Raw genomic sequence first — 13,480 nt, 5'->3', positions numbered from 1 at the left:
TTACTACAATCTTGAAAAGAATATGACCGTTTCAAGAAAAGCATGTAGATGTCAAATACTTACTACAATCTTGAAAAGAATATGACCGTTTCAAGAAAAGCATGTAGATGTCAAATACATGGAGCTTTTTGGAAGAGAATGATTTTTTAGGAATTGGCCGCATTTAAACCAAACAAAGTTGTCATTAGCCATAAATTAGGAAACTTTTCACCAATAATGTGAGAGCTTCTTTAGAATATGGCCGAGTAGGACATTAAGAATGGAGATCATAGCTCAAACGAAGAACCAAATTAGGAGAAGCAAATTCAGAAATATGTTTTAAATGGTCACTAAACTCAAAAGAATAATGAACAGCAAGAAGAAACTGATCGACTGTTGAAGTAATGAGAGGAATGCTCCGGAGTTTGTTGTCGGAGACACTCAGGGGCATGCAAATGCCGAAATTGAAGATCCTACATATTAAATTAGGCATTTCTCTCTCCTTCATCAATATGAGGAAATATGAATCCACACAGGCGACATGGAAAGAAAATTGTTTGACAAAGTGCTGGGAAGCAACACGGAGGAAGCAACACGGAGGAGTCAGATGAATTAACTTGCTAATGTAAATATTTATTGCCACTGGCCATTGTTCCAGCAGATTGAACGAGAAACAAAAATGTAGACTACATTGGTGGACATTTACGACTGCAACATTTTTTTCCAACATAACTTCCAGTTTGAAGTGATTTATAACTGTAGGGGCATCCGGTAAAATGGTTCCTGTATGATACCGTTTTAGAATTTTGGATCGTCTAACATTTATGAATGATAATGGTCCAAATTTTAGTTATAATTATCAGCATGTTTGTTTATGCTTTAATTTGGGGTTTTAAAAGTGAATATCTATCATCTTTGTTTTGTTTCTCTATGTGGTTAAAAGATTTTGATTCTGATTTTTTTTTCTACGTGATTTATTCTGATTTTTTTTAATAATAGTATTTTTAATAATTGATCCTTAATAAATTGAGCTAACTCTTTGCATTATATCTATTATAAAAATTATGTTTTATTAATATATATATATATATATATATATATATATATATATATATATATATTTTGGAAAAATATTAAATAGAAAATAAATGAAGAAAAATATTTTATTGCATTATATTTGTCTCATTTAATATATAAAAAACTATATATATATTTTAGAAAAATATTCAATAGAAAATAAAAGAAAAAAATACTTTATTAAATAAAAAATTAAAATTAAATATTTAAAATTGTGGTATTAAAAGTAGATAGATGTATAAATGAAACTGCAGAGGTCTTATTTTCTATTTCAGTTGATGTTTATATGTTGTCTATTATTTGGTTCTATATCTTTGTAGACGATAAATTTTTTTAATTGCTCTTAGAAATTCATATCGATCAAAATTTTACAAATAAACAAATAATATTTTACTTTGATTGAGCCTAAAAATTTATTTTACCACTGACTATACGATATATTTAAATATGTGTGTGCTCAGTTTCCAAATAACGTATATCTTTTTAAAAATTAAAATAATATAAAATAATTTGTAACCTATTCCATCGCACAAAATAAATAAAAGAATCCTTTACAACGCTACTTTACATATTTAATATTAACATTGTCCTATTAAATTTCATCCGGTTGTTAAATACACCCCCCCATATTTGTATGTTTAAGGGACAAGTGGACGTGGGTCCGCAGGGCGCATGCCTTGTATGAGCATTAGGTTTAAGTTAAAGGTTTGTCTCAATACTATTGGTTGTGAGTCGTGGAGCTAATCATTGAATACATGCATTTATCCTTCCACCTGGCTTCACATCCTCCGCTCTTTCTGCACCGCTTGAACTGATGGTAGGGATGCAGAGGGTTCAGTTATGGTAACAAACTCCTCCTCGGTCTCGAGGTCAGTCCTCATTCTGTTGCTTCTTCCTTAGGCTTTTCAGCTCTGCAACTTGTCTCCGTGGTATTGAAGTTCTTCTTACTCCGGTCCTTTCCACCGCGTAGGTAAGGTTAAGTGTAACACTCCAAAGTCCATGAAATTACTAAATTCCATTAAATTACTAAAGTTAATAAGTTAATTTTATTATTTGTTAATTTAAGTTTTATTACACTATGCTTTGTAATAATAAGTGAGGGAGGTAAATTATGGTTACTTAAATATTTGGAATGACACTTTAGCAAAAAATAAAAACTCTTTCCAAGAATTAAAAGAAATAGTTACAAAGACAGTTACCCAATCTACCTTGAGAGGAGATTTAGAGGGGAGAAAAAGAATCCAGGGGAGATCTTTGAGTTGGAGGAACCAGTGAAAGAATTCTCAAGAAAGATAGTCAGAAAAGGGTACAGAATTTGGGGTAGGATTGTAGTCCAGGAACCCAAGGTACTTGACTATAACTGGAAATCATTGACTATGACACCAATAGAAAGTGCTCGTGGGAGAGTCTAGATGTAATTGCCAGAACTCATGGCAGGGAGAAGAGACTTTCCAAAGACGATTATTAGCTAGTTGTTGCTATTATTATAACAGATAAGTAACATGAAATGCTAAACCTAAGAATCTGTACTTTGCTATAGATTAATAACTTAATTGATTAGGTAGGAACATCTTATTGTCTTCAGTATGAAGAAACTTTGTGTATGTGGTACAGATAAGTAAAGAAATTCTTTAGAAAATATACATTAGAAATAATAGACAGGATGTATTTAATTTCTTTCTCAGGACATGTAATAATAAACACTCTCTGATAAAATTATCTAAAGAATATTGCAAGTAATTTCCTTGTATAAAAAAATTAAAACAATATACAACAAATAAACTTACAGTCCTAAAGTATTCAGAATAAGCTATACAAAAACCTTCATGGAATACACCTATGGAATAATTACATTGTGTGTGCCGAGACCATACACATGTGACCGCTTCATCATTTAACTATAGCATGCAACTAGGAAATGCAATGAAGAACTATTTGGAAAACAGAGGTACAAATGAACCTAGTATAAACCCTTATTCTACAAACCCTTTCAAAACAGTTATTTCCATAAAGATTGAACAATATTTGATAAACCATAACACTCTGAAAATTGGATTAGAGGTAACCAAATTGTTGCGAAATAGGAAATGACATACCCAAAATATCAAATTAACTTAACAATGTATTATATAAATAAACATATACTCCATTATGAACAAGCAGTTGCAGTTCCAGAGCGGCCCTTCGAGTCCTTACGACGAAAGTACGAACATTATTAACTAATAACTTAATTGACATAAGAGTAATTATAACAACAAAAATGAAATATGTTCAGGGACTGGAAAATTCATTCCCATATTGTTCAAACCACACACAGAGTCTATCAACTCGCTTAAACAACTAATTAATTAAGGATTACAAGAAATCTAGGCATCTCTCTGAGCTCGATTCGATGAAACATCAAAAGCCTCTTTAACTAAACTACTAAGGACCAGAATGCCAACCTGGAAATGACCAGAAAAACCATAAGAGTTTGATTATTGAAGGGTAGGTCCCAGACTTGCGCAAGAAGAATAGGGCAAAGGAATACCTGTCATAAACCACATCGAACATAAAAACCATTTCATAGCCATCTAACATAGATAAGAAACTGTGGAAACGCATGCAAAAGTTTTAGTGAAGTGATACCTGAAACTGAAGGATGTACCCTGCAAATGCCTACCTGCTCATTCACTGAAACCCTTAAACAAATCATTCTAAGCTCAAGAAAATGTCAAACTCATGAGTCTCCAGGTTGTCAAGGTTTACCTTCCAAACCCTGGAGCAAAACCATTGTCCTCGCTCTGAAACACCTTTGACCCATCCTGGACAGAGACAATAGCTTTTCAGCCTCGGCAAGAGCCATGTCCTCCACACAAAAACTAAAAGAACTACGGACAGACAATGTCAACTGGCACTTGCCTTCTCCAGTCCCACCATCGTAACCAGTCCAAGCTTCAGGAGGAGGGACTCCCTCACTATAACCCTCAACGACTTAATTTACCATTACAAAGCAACAAGAAGCCGCGGACTAAAGGTAACAATGAATCCACAAATGTTGGGCACGAGGAAGCGATTAGGTGATAAAACCCTAACAAACCACCACTGTTAGATCACCGGACAAGAATCAACGGAGCTGAGGTGGGACAAATGGCATTAGAATGATAAACTAGGTAGCAATCAAATGTATGATCATCGGCCGAGATCACACCACGACTCCCCACGTATGAAGACCAACTCAGCCAGAGCAAGACAGTAAATTCCTGAGTGCCGAAGGCCATGTGATCTATTAATGTTAGCCTCCATGGCAGCATGGTAAATTTTTCTAGCATAAAGCACATACACTGGAGGGTGAGCTAACTGACTCTACAACAACCATAAATCATATCAAAACTTTAATGATCAATAAATAAATATGTATCGATAATCCAGTTTAAGGGTAGACAATTTTTTAATTTTATTGTTATTATATTTTGTTAAATCAATTGTTAAAAATGATATCAAAGCTTAGTTTTGTATACTGAGACTCTCTGGGATGTAAGTACAACTATACCTGAAATAAATTTGTTGAGTATATAAACATATATAATAATTAACTATGTAAATGTATGTATAAACATAGAGACCGTGACAAGAAAAGAAAGTTCAGAATGTAGAGAAGCTCTGGACCACCTGAATCACTCAGAACAACATATGTGAATGCTAATCCAGATATTTGGATACATCTAGGCAAGGAATCCTAGCAAGCTAATGCAATGTTACTTGAAACTATGCAGCAGTTGTGTGCGGAAATGACCAATTTAAGAATAGATAATGAATGATTGTATTTAGAACATAAGAGAATTCTAATAAGTATGTCCAATCGATAGAATCAACACCACCCAGAACCCAGTCCAGAAGACCGGGAAAAGACCCCGACAACTCAGCATAGAGAAGAAAATGTTGAGTCAGACTAAAAAACATAGGGAAGATGAAAAGGGACGTTCAAACAATGCCTCCGACCAACGTAAAACCAAAAGAAAAAATTCAATACAAAAGTTAGAACTACAAGGAGAATTTAAAAAGATTAAGCCCTCACTCTTTGACGCAGAATCTGAAGAGGCAGCGGAGGCGTTGTTAATCGATATGGGCAAGTACTTTCAGATTTATGAGTACACTGACAAACTAAAGGCATGATTGGCAATTTATCAGTTGAGGGGTAAAGTAAACCCCTGGTGGGAGGAAATCAAGATGGTAAGAGAAATTGATGAAGAGAAGGTTACATGGAATGAGTTTCAAAAACATTTTAAGGACAAGTATCTAAATGAGCGCTATTATGATGAAAAAACAAAGGAATTTAACAAGTTAGGATTGCGAACGTTAACCATGGATAAATACGTGGCCTGATTCACATCCTTACTACGCTATGTGCCTTACATTCAAGAGGAAAATGCCAATATTCAGCACTTCATCAACAGCTTACCCAACTTTATTGAGGAAAAACTGGAATTTGACTACCTCAAGACAATGGATGATGATGTGCGGAAAGCTCGTATTTGCTCTCAGTAAATGAAACAGAAGAATGAAGGACCAAAAGAGGGGTTGAATAGGAAGGGTAGAAGCCTGATTCCAAATAGAAACCCAAAATTTGCTAATAACAGGAATTTACATCAAAAGAATTTCAGCAAGTTTACAACCAGGAATCAGCCCAAAACTGCATATTCTGAGAACAGACCAGTAGAGGGAGCCACTAAATCTGTCAATGATCAACAATCAAAATCATCGTTGCAATGCTGGGGATGAGGAGAACCCCATTATTACAAAAATTATTCGCACAGGGCTAGAAAAAAACGATTATCGAATATGCAAGAAGCATCCATGTGTGGGGAAGTGGCAAGGAGCATGCCCAGAATTAACACTGCCTTGGATGATCATCATGTAGAATTTCAGCCCACAATGATTGAGTGTGAAGGTATGATTTCTAATCAACCTGTATCTATTTTATTTGATCCAGGTGCTAGTTTAAGATATGTTAGTGCTAAGGTGGTAGAAAAGTGTCAACTATCAAGAAAAATATTTTCAAAACCTTGGCTAGTTGAATTAGCCACTGGGACAAAAAAAAGGGTTAATGCAAAAACAGAATGTTGTCCCATAACCATTTCAGGAAAAACCTATTTATGTTGACCTTAATATACTTCCTTTGTGTTCTTACAATATTTTAATCGGGATGGACTTATTGGAAAGATGTTAGTCCCTAATGGACTGTAAACAGAAAACTGTAAGTTTTATTTCTGAATCGAGCCAAAGGAAGGAACTCCAAGCAATTAAAACCAGCACCAAGCTATGTCCTATTACTAATAATCAGTTAGGAAAATGTATCAAAAAAGGTTGTCAAATATATGTTGTTCAGGTGAGGTTTACCAGTACCAAAAATAAAATTACCTCCTTGGAAAACATTCCCGTGATTCAGGAATTTGTTGATGTGTTTCCAGAATCCATTCTAGGTTTACCTCCAAAACGTGATATTGATTTCACTATTGAAGGGAAAGTGCCCCTAGGGTCCTTTGGGTTAAGACTCTACCAGACTGAAAATTGCTTATTCAAAGAAACACACACACAGCCATTATCTTTACTGTAAGCAAATTCTAATGTTGAGGGTACGTACCTAAGGTCCTACGTTTGAGAAGGCCTTTAGGGTCCAAACCCTTCTTGGAGTTCCCTTCTTCTCCTTTGACCTGTAAAACAAACAAATCAAAGAACACAGCAGTACATGGACAAATACTTATACATAAACCATCTTCATGCTATAAAGTTAGTCATAAAAATCTTCAAGTAACTACTTGCATAAGAATTCAAGACAAGAATCTCACAAGCATAAAGAAAGATTGTTTCGGGAACCAAGACGTGTTTCTTTTATATAAAGGCAAATAAAGTACATATAACGGAAAGATATCACCTGAAACACCTTCAGCAGGCTCCAAGCAAAGCTTCCTCCCGGATTCGTTCCAGCCTCAAGCCTCCAACAAGAGCTCCTTCCAAGTCTTACTCAATGATGACATAAAGGATGAATGATCACCAATACACATGGAAACAAGGGTTTCCTATGCAAAATGGGGGAAGTGCAGAAAGCACCAAGGACTTCAAACCTGGTCTAAGGGGAAAATCTCAGCATAATAATCTTGCTCTCTTTTCTCTCCCTCCCTTAGGCCTTCCCTTTGATGTCTTTTTATACCATCTCCAAAGTAGTTTTTTAGTTAGGAGTTGGTTGGGAACAGTTGGGCCACGGGCATTAACAGGTGATCCAGCAGGTAAAACCTGCGATCTCCGCCCGAAAATAAGGAATTTATTATTTTTTTAAGTGTTTTAATACATACACGCGGGTTGGGTATACAATACCCGCGTGTACACGCATTTAACTCAGGGCAATGTCGCGTATAGGGAATAAAACACTGTTTTTTAAATTTTAGGACCAGGTCTGGAAGGAGGGGTTGCCTTAGGCCATAAGTGAAGCATCACAAACCATAAGAGTGAGATTTGGAGCTATAACAGATGCCCCCTAATGTATGAGGTCAGAAGGGGAACATGATGGCCGAAATATATTAAGTAAGTACAAGGAAACGAACTCTGCCGAAAAACCGAGGAGGACTTCACCAGAATTCAGCCTGCCAAGCCACTGAAAGGAGATCAGAAAGAAACACTGTCTGAGGCGGGCATACCCATGCTCAGGAAAAGTAAAGCATGTCCGCATATCAAGTACAAGCGGATCCACTAAGTATACAAGTATAAATGACTGGAAAATACATAATGGATCATCTGATCATAATGAGTACGTACATGTCTGAATATCACATATAAGACTGTCAATGATGCTGAAAGATGCAACGGATCATTGATAGCAAAGACTGATCCCAAAAGGTACCAACTGAACATGATGGAATAGGATGGTACTACACTGCAAACTCAGGTGCCAGCATATAGAATGTCACCGTGACTGACTGCAACATATAAGGTGGAGTGGTATCAACTAGCAGCAACAGGAGCAACTGTCAAGTGAACCAATGAATGCTGATACAACCTGAGGTCTTCACCGACCGTCGTGGTACATTTCTACATCATGGGAATAAATGATCTGAAGTCGACCATGTGAGAAATCGTTTGATTACCGGTCATTGATGTATACCGTTAACAAACGCGAGACTACTCACCGATAATGATAAAGAGCATCAAGGTACCCAGTACAATCTAACAAGTGTGAATAGATGAGCTGAAGTCGAACACCTGTAAGAATCTATCAATCAGGAGACAATGATGGTTTCCCACTGTCGATAGCGAGGAATCTGCCACTAATGACTGCAAACCCCAAGGTACTGCCAAATGGACTCTAGATCTTTGCCCCAGAGTAATGAGTCGGAGTCGATAGGGAAAGATCCGCTAGAAGGAAGGCATTAAGGCATCCTCCATCAATCTAGCACGAGTGTAACCTGTAGGCCAATAATGTGGAAGGAATCGGACGAAAAAAAGATGTAGTAACCCAACCGAAGTACGTTTCCGGCGTACACAAGATGTGGCTAGCGCACGGCAGAAACCCTCTGAACCAACCAATAATGAAAGCTGACACAGAGGCGAGGTATCCACCAATAGGGTCAAATGGAAACCAAGTTACTGCACGAATCCCAATGTGTGATAATGTATGCTGATGTCGAACACAAGGGAAACCACTCAGTCAAAGACCCATGATACTGAAGGGAAAGTGCCCCTAGGGTCCTTTGGGTTAAGACTCTACCAGACTGAAAATTGCTTATTCAAAGAAACACACACACAGCCATTATCTTTACTGTAAGCAAATTCTAATGTTGAGGGTACGTACCTAAGGTCCTACGTTCGAGAAGGCCTTTAGGGTCCAAACCCTTCTTGGAGTTCCCTTCTTCTCCTTTGACCTGTAAAACAAACAAATCAAAGAACACAGCAGTACATGGACAAATACTTATACATAAACCATCTTCATGCTATAAAGTTAGTCATAAAAATCTTCAAGTAACTACTTGCATAAGAATTCAAGACAAGAATCTCACAAGCATAAAGAAAGATTGTTTCGGGAACCAAGACGTGTTTCTTTTATATAAAGGCAAATAAAGTACATATAACGGAAAGATATCACCTGAAACACCTTCAGTAGGCTCCAAGCAAAGCTTCCTCCCGGATTCGTTCCAGCCTCAAGCCTCCAACAAGAGCTCCTTCCAAGTCTTACTCAATGATGACATAAAGGATGAATGATCACCAATACACATGGAAACAAGGGTTTCCTATGCAAAATGGGGGAAGTGCAGAAAGCACCAAGGACTTCAGACCTGGTCTAAGGGGAAAATCTCAGCATAATAATCTTGCTCTCTTTTCTCTCCCTCCCTTAGGCCTTCCCTTTGATGTCTTTTTATACCATCTCCAAAGTAGTTTTTTAGTTAGGAGTTGGTTGGGAACAGTTGGGCCACGGGCACTAACAGGTGATCCAGCAAGTAAAACCCGCGATCTCCGCCCGAAAATAAGGAATTTATTATTTTTTTAAGTGTTTTAATACATACACGCGGGTTGGGTATACAAGACCCCCGTGTACACGCGTTTAACTCAGGGTAATGTCGCGTATAGGGAATAAAACACTGTTTTTTAAATTTTAGGACCAGGTTTGGAAGGAGGGGTTTCCTTAGGCCATAAGTGCAGCATCACAAACCATAAGAGTGAGATTTGGAGCTATAACACTAGGGCCCCTTATCGCTTGAGCATACTTGAGTTAACAGAACTCAAAATGCAGCTTTAGGAGCTCTTAGACAACACGTATATACATCCTAGTGTGGTCCTTGGGGAGCTTCGTATTATTTGTACGGAAAAAGGACAGGACCCTAAGATTATGTATTGATTATCGACAGTTAAACAAGCTAACCATTAAGAATAAATATCCTTTGCCCCATGTTGATGATCTATTTGATCATGTACAAGGATCTAAAGTGTTCTAAAAAATTGACTTAAGCTCGGGCTACCATCAAATAAGAATAAAAGAGGAGGACATTTACAAGACAACATTTTGTACCCGTTATGGTCATTACAAGTTCATATCGTTGCCATTTGGCCTCACAAATGCCCCAGCCACCTTTATGAGTGTGATGCATGGTATTTTTCAGCCCTACCTTGATAATTTGTACTAATATTCATTAATGACATTTTAATAAACTCTAAGAATCAGGGGGGGCATAAAGAGAATATGAGAATACTATTCTAAACGCTGCGGGAAAATTAGTTATATGCTAAATTCAACAAGTGATTTTTTCAAAGATCAGATTCAATACTTGGGTCACGTTATTTGAGCCGATGGAATAGCAGTAGATCTGGAGAAGATCAGAACAATCATGGAACGGACAACCCCAAAGAATGTCGCTAATATCCAATCATTCTTGCGTTTAGCTGGGTAATACCTTTGATTCATTCAGGGATTTTCAAAAATCGCCTTTCCAGTGACCTCCTTATAGAAAAAGGGGCACTCTTTCAAATTGATAGCTAAGTGTCAGTAAAGTTTTGAAAATCTGAAACACTTTCTTACGGCCACACTAGTGCTAAAAGTGGAAGATCTGGATAAGTATTTTATGGTTTGCACATATACAAGTAAAAAGGGTGTAGGTGGAGTGCTAACACAAGAAGGGAAGGTTATTACATATGAATCATGGAAATTGAAGGAATATGAACAACGATATTCTGTGTATGACCTTGAGTTGACAACAGTAGTGCATGCACTTAAAATGTGGCGACACTATTTGCTGGGGAAGAAATTCCTGCTATTAAATGATCATAGAATCCTTACAAATTTCTTCAACCAGTCTAGCTTAAAAGCTCGACAGGCTAGATGGACAACATTATTAAGTGAATTCGATTTCGACATTAAAAATCTTAAAGGAAAGGAAAATCGGGTGGCCAACGCATTGAGTAGAAGAGTACTTTGCATTTATGAGGCCCAAATGAGCTAAGCAAACTCAAATATCCATGAAATCATAAAGGAAGAAGTGATGAAATATTGAGATTATACCTTCCTTTCACAACAAACAAGGGAGGTCCTGCTGAAAAAGTAAGCATCCGAATTTGAAATTGATTCTGACAATCTTCTTACTTTTAAAAACATAATTTATGTCCCTAACCAAAACTCGATTAAACAAATGATATTGGATGAATCTCATACAAAACCATGTGCTGGTCAATCGGTGTACCATAAATTATTTTTAGCGATAAAAATAGGGTATTACTGGCTCAGGTTAAGAAAGGATGTTGCTCAATATTTGTCAAAATGTTTGGAGTGCCAGCTGGTGAAGGCAAAACATCAGTATCCCGCAGATTTGCTGTAGCCACTACCCATTCTGAAATGGAAATGGGAAACCATATATCTGGCTTTTATAACTGGCTTACCTCATACCAGAAAACAACATGATTCAGTTATGGTGGTAGTAGATGAGTTGAGTAAAACTACTCACTTTATACCATGAAATCCACTTACAAAACTGTGGAGATCGCAAACATATTTATGAAGGAGATCTTTTGTTTACATGGAATACCCAAAGTGGTAATCTCTGATAGGTATGTAAAATTTACATCCACCTTCTGGAAAACTCTCTTTTCGGGATTATGTACTCAGATCCAATTTAGTACCGCCTATCACCCCCAAAATGGATGGACAAACTGAATGAGTAAATTAGGTGCTAGAGGACATGCTACGCATGTTCGTAATGCAACAACCACATAAATGGGAGGATTATCACCATTTAGTGGAATTTGGATATAATAATGGGCATCATGAATCATTGGGCATGAGCCCCTTCGAGGTGTTGTATGGAAGTAAGTGCAGGGTGCCCATAGACTGGAAGAACCCAGTTAATAATCTAGCATTGGGGCCTGACATGCTAGCAGAAGTGGAGGAGACGGTTAAGAAGATTCGGAAAAATATAAGGGAAACCCAAGATAGACAAAAAGTGTATGTGGATAAAAAGAGATCATACAGAGAATTTCAACAAGGGGATCACATATATTAAAGAGTAAAACCCAAGAAAAGCTCCTTACAGTGGTAGGGTTGCACTAAGTTAGCACCCCGATACTATGGACCTTTTCAAGTTTTGGACGAATTGACTTGGTGGCCTATAAGCGTGCAGTACCGAGCCAAATTCGGTTCCATAATGTGTTTCACATATCCTTACTAAAAAATATGTGTATAACCCCTCAACACATTATTAACTGGGAAAACATTCAGGTAACTAGTGAAGTGATCTATATGACTTTTAGAGTCATTATTTATTTATTTATTTAGCAGAATCATGATTGTGAGTTGTTGGCTGTAGGTCGAACCGGAAGGGGAGTTCCTGACAGAACCTCTTCATATTCTCGATTAGAGAGAAACCACCCTGCAGAAGCGAGTCATCACCCAGGTTAAAGTGCGGTCGAAGCACTATGGCCTTGATGAAGCCACCTGGGAAGAAGAAGAATTTATGCAAAAATCCTATTGAGCATTGTTTTCTAAAAGTGAAATGAACACCAGAGACGATGTTTCTCATATGGGGGGGAGATGTAACACCCCAAGGTGCATGAAATTACTAAGCTTAATCAGTTAATTTTATTATCTGGTAATTTAAGTTTTATTACATTATGTTGTGTAACAATAATTAATTGAGGTTGAAAGGCCAAGAAAAATAAATTATGGTTACCTAAATATTTTGAATGATGCCTTAACAAGAAATAGAAATAGTTTACAAGAATTAAAAGAAACAACTGCAAAGACAGTTACCCAATCTGCCCTGAGGGGAGATTTAGAGGGGAGAAAAAGAATCCAAGAGAGATCCTTGAGTTGGAGGAACCAGTGGAAGAATTCTCAATAAAGACATTCAAAAAAGAGTATAGGACTTGGGGGCAAGATTGTAGTCTAGGAACCTAAGGTACTTGACTATAACTAGAAATCATTAATTGTGACACCAACAGAAAGTGCTCGAGGGAGAGTCTGGACGTAATTGCCAGAACTCGTGGCAGGGAGGAGAGACTTTCCAAAGAGGATTATTGGCTAGCTGTTGCTATTATTATAACAGATAAGTACCATGAAATGCTTAATTTAAGAATCAGTACTCTGCTATAGATTAATAACTTAAATAATTAGGTAGGAACATCTTACTGATATTAAATAATGAATCCATACAGGTGAAGAAACATCTTACTGTCTTCAGTATAAATAAACTCTGTGTATGCAGTATAGGTAAGTAAGGAAATACTTTAGAAAAGATACATTAGAAACAATAGACAAAGTGTATTTAATTTCTTTCTCAGGACAGGTAATAATAAACACTCTCTGATAAAATTATGTAAAGAATATTGCATGTAATTTTCGTGTATAAAAGATTTAAAACAATATACAACAAATAAGCTTACACTCCTAAAGTATTCAGAACGAGCTGTG

This window comes from Pinus tabuliformis, chromosome Q (genome assembly GCF_031772625.1).
Source record: "Pinus tabuliformis cultivar Carrire ecotype Pingquan chromosome Q, CPIR1, whole genome shotgun sequence".
Lineage (NCBI taxonomy): Eukaryota > Viridiplantae > Streptophyta > Pinopsida > Pinales > Pinaceae > Pinus > Pinus tabuliformis.
Note: the sequence above shows the minus strand (reverse complement) of the source record.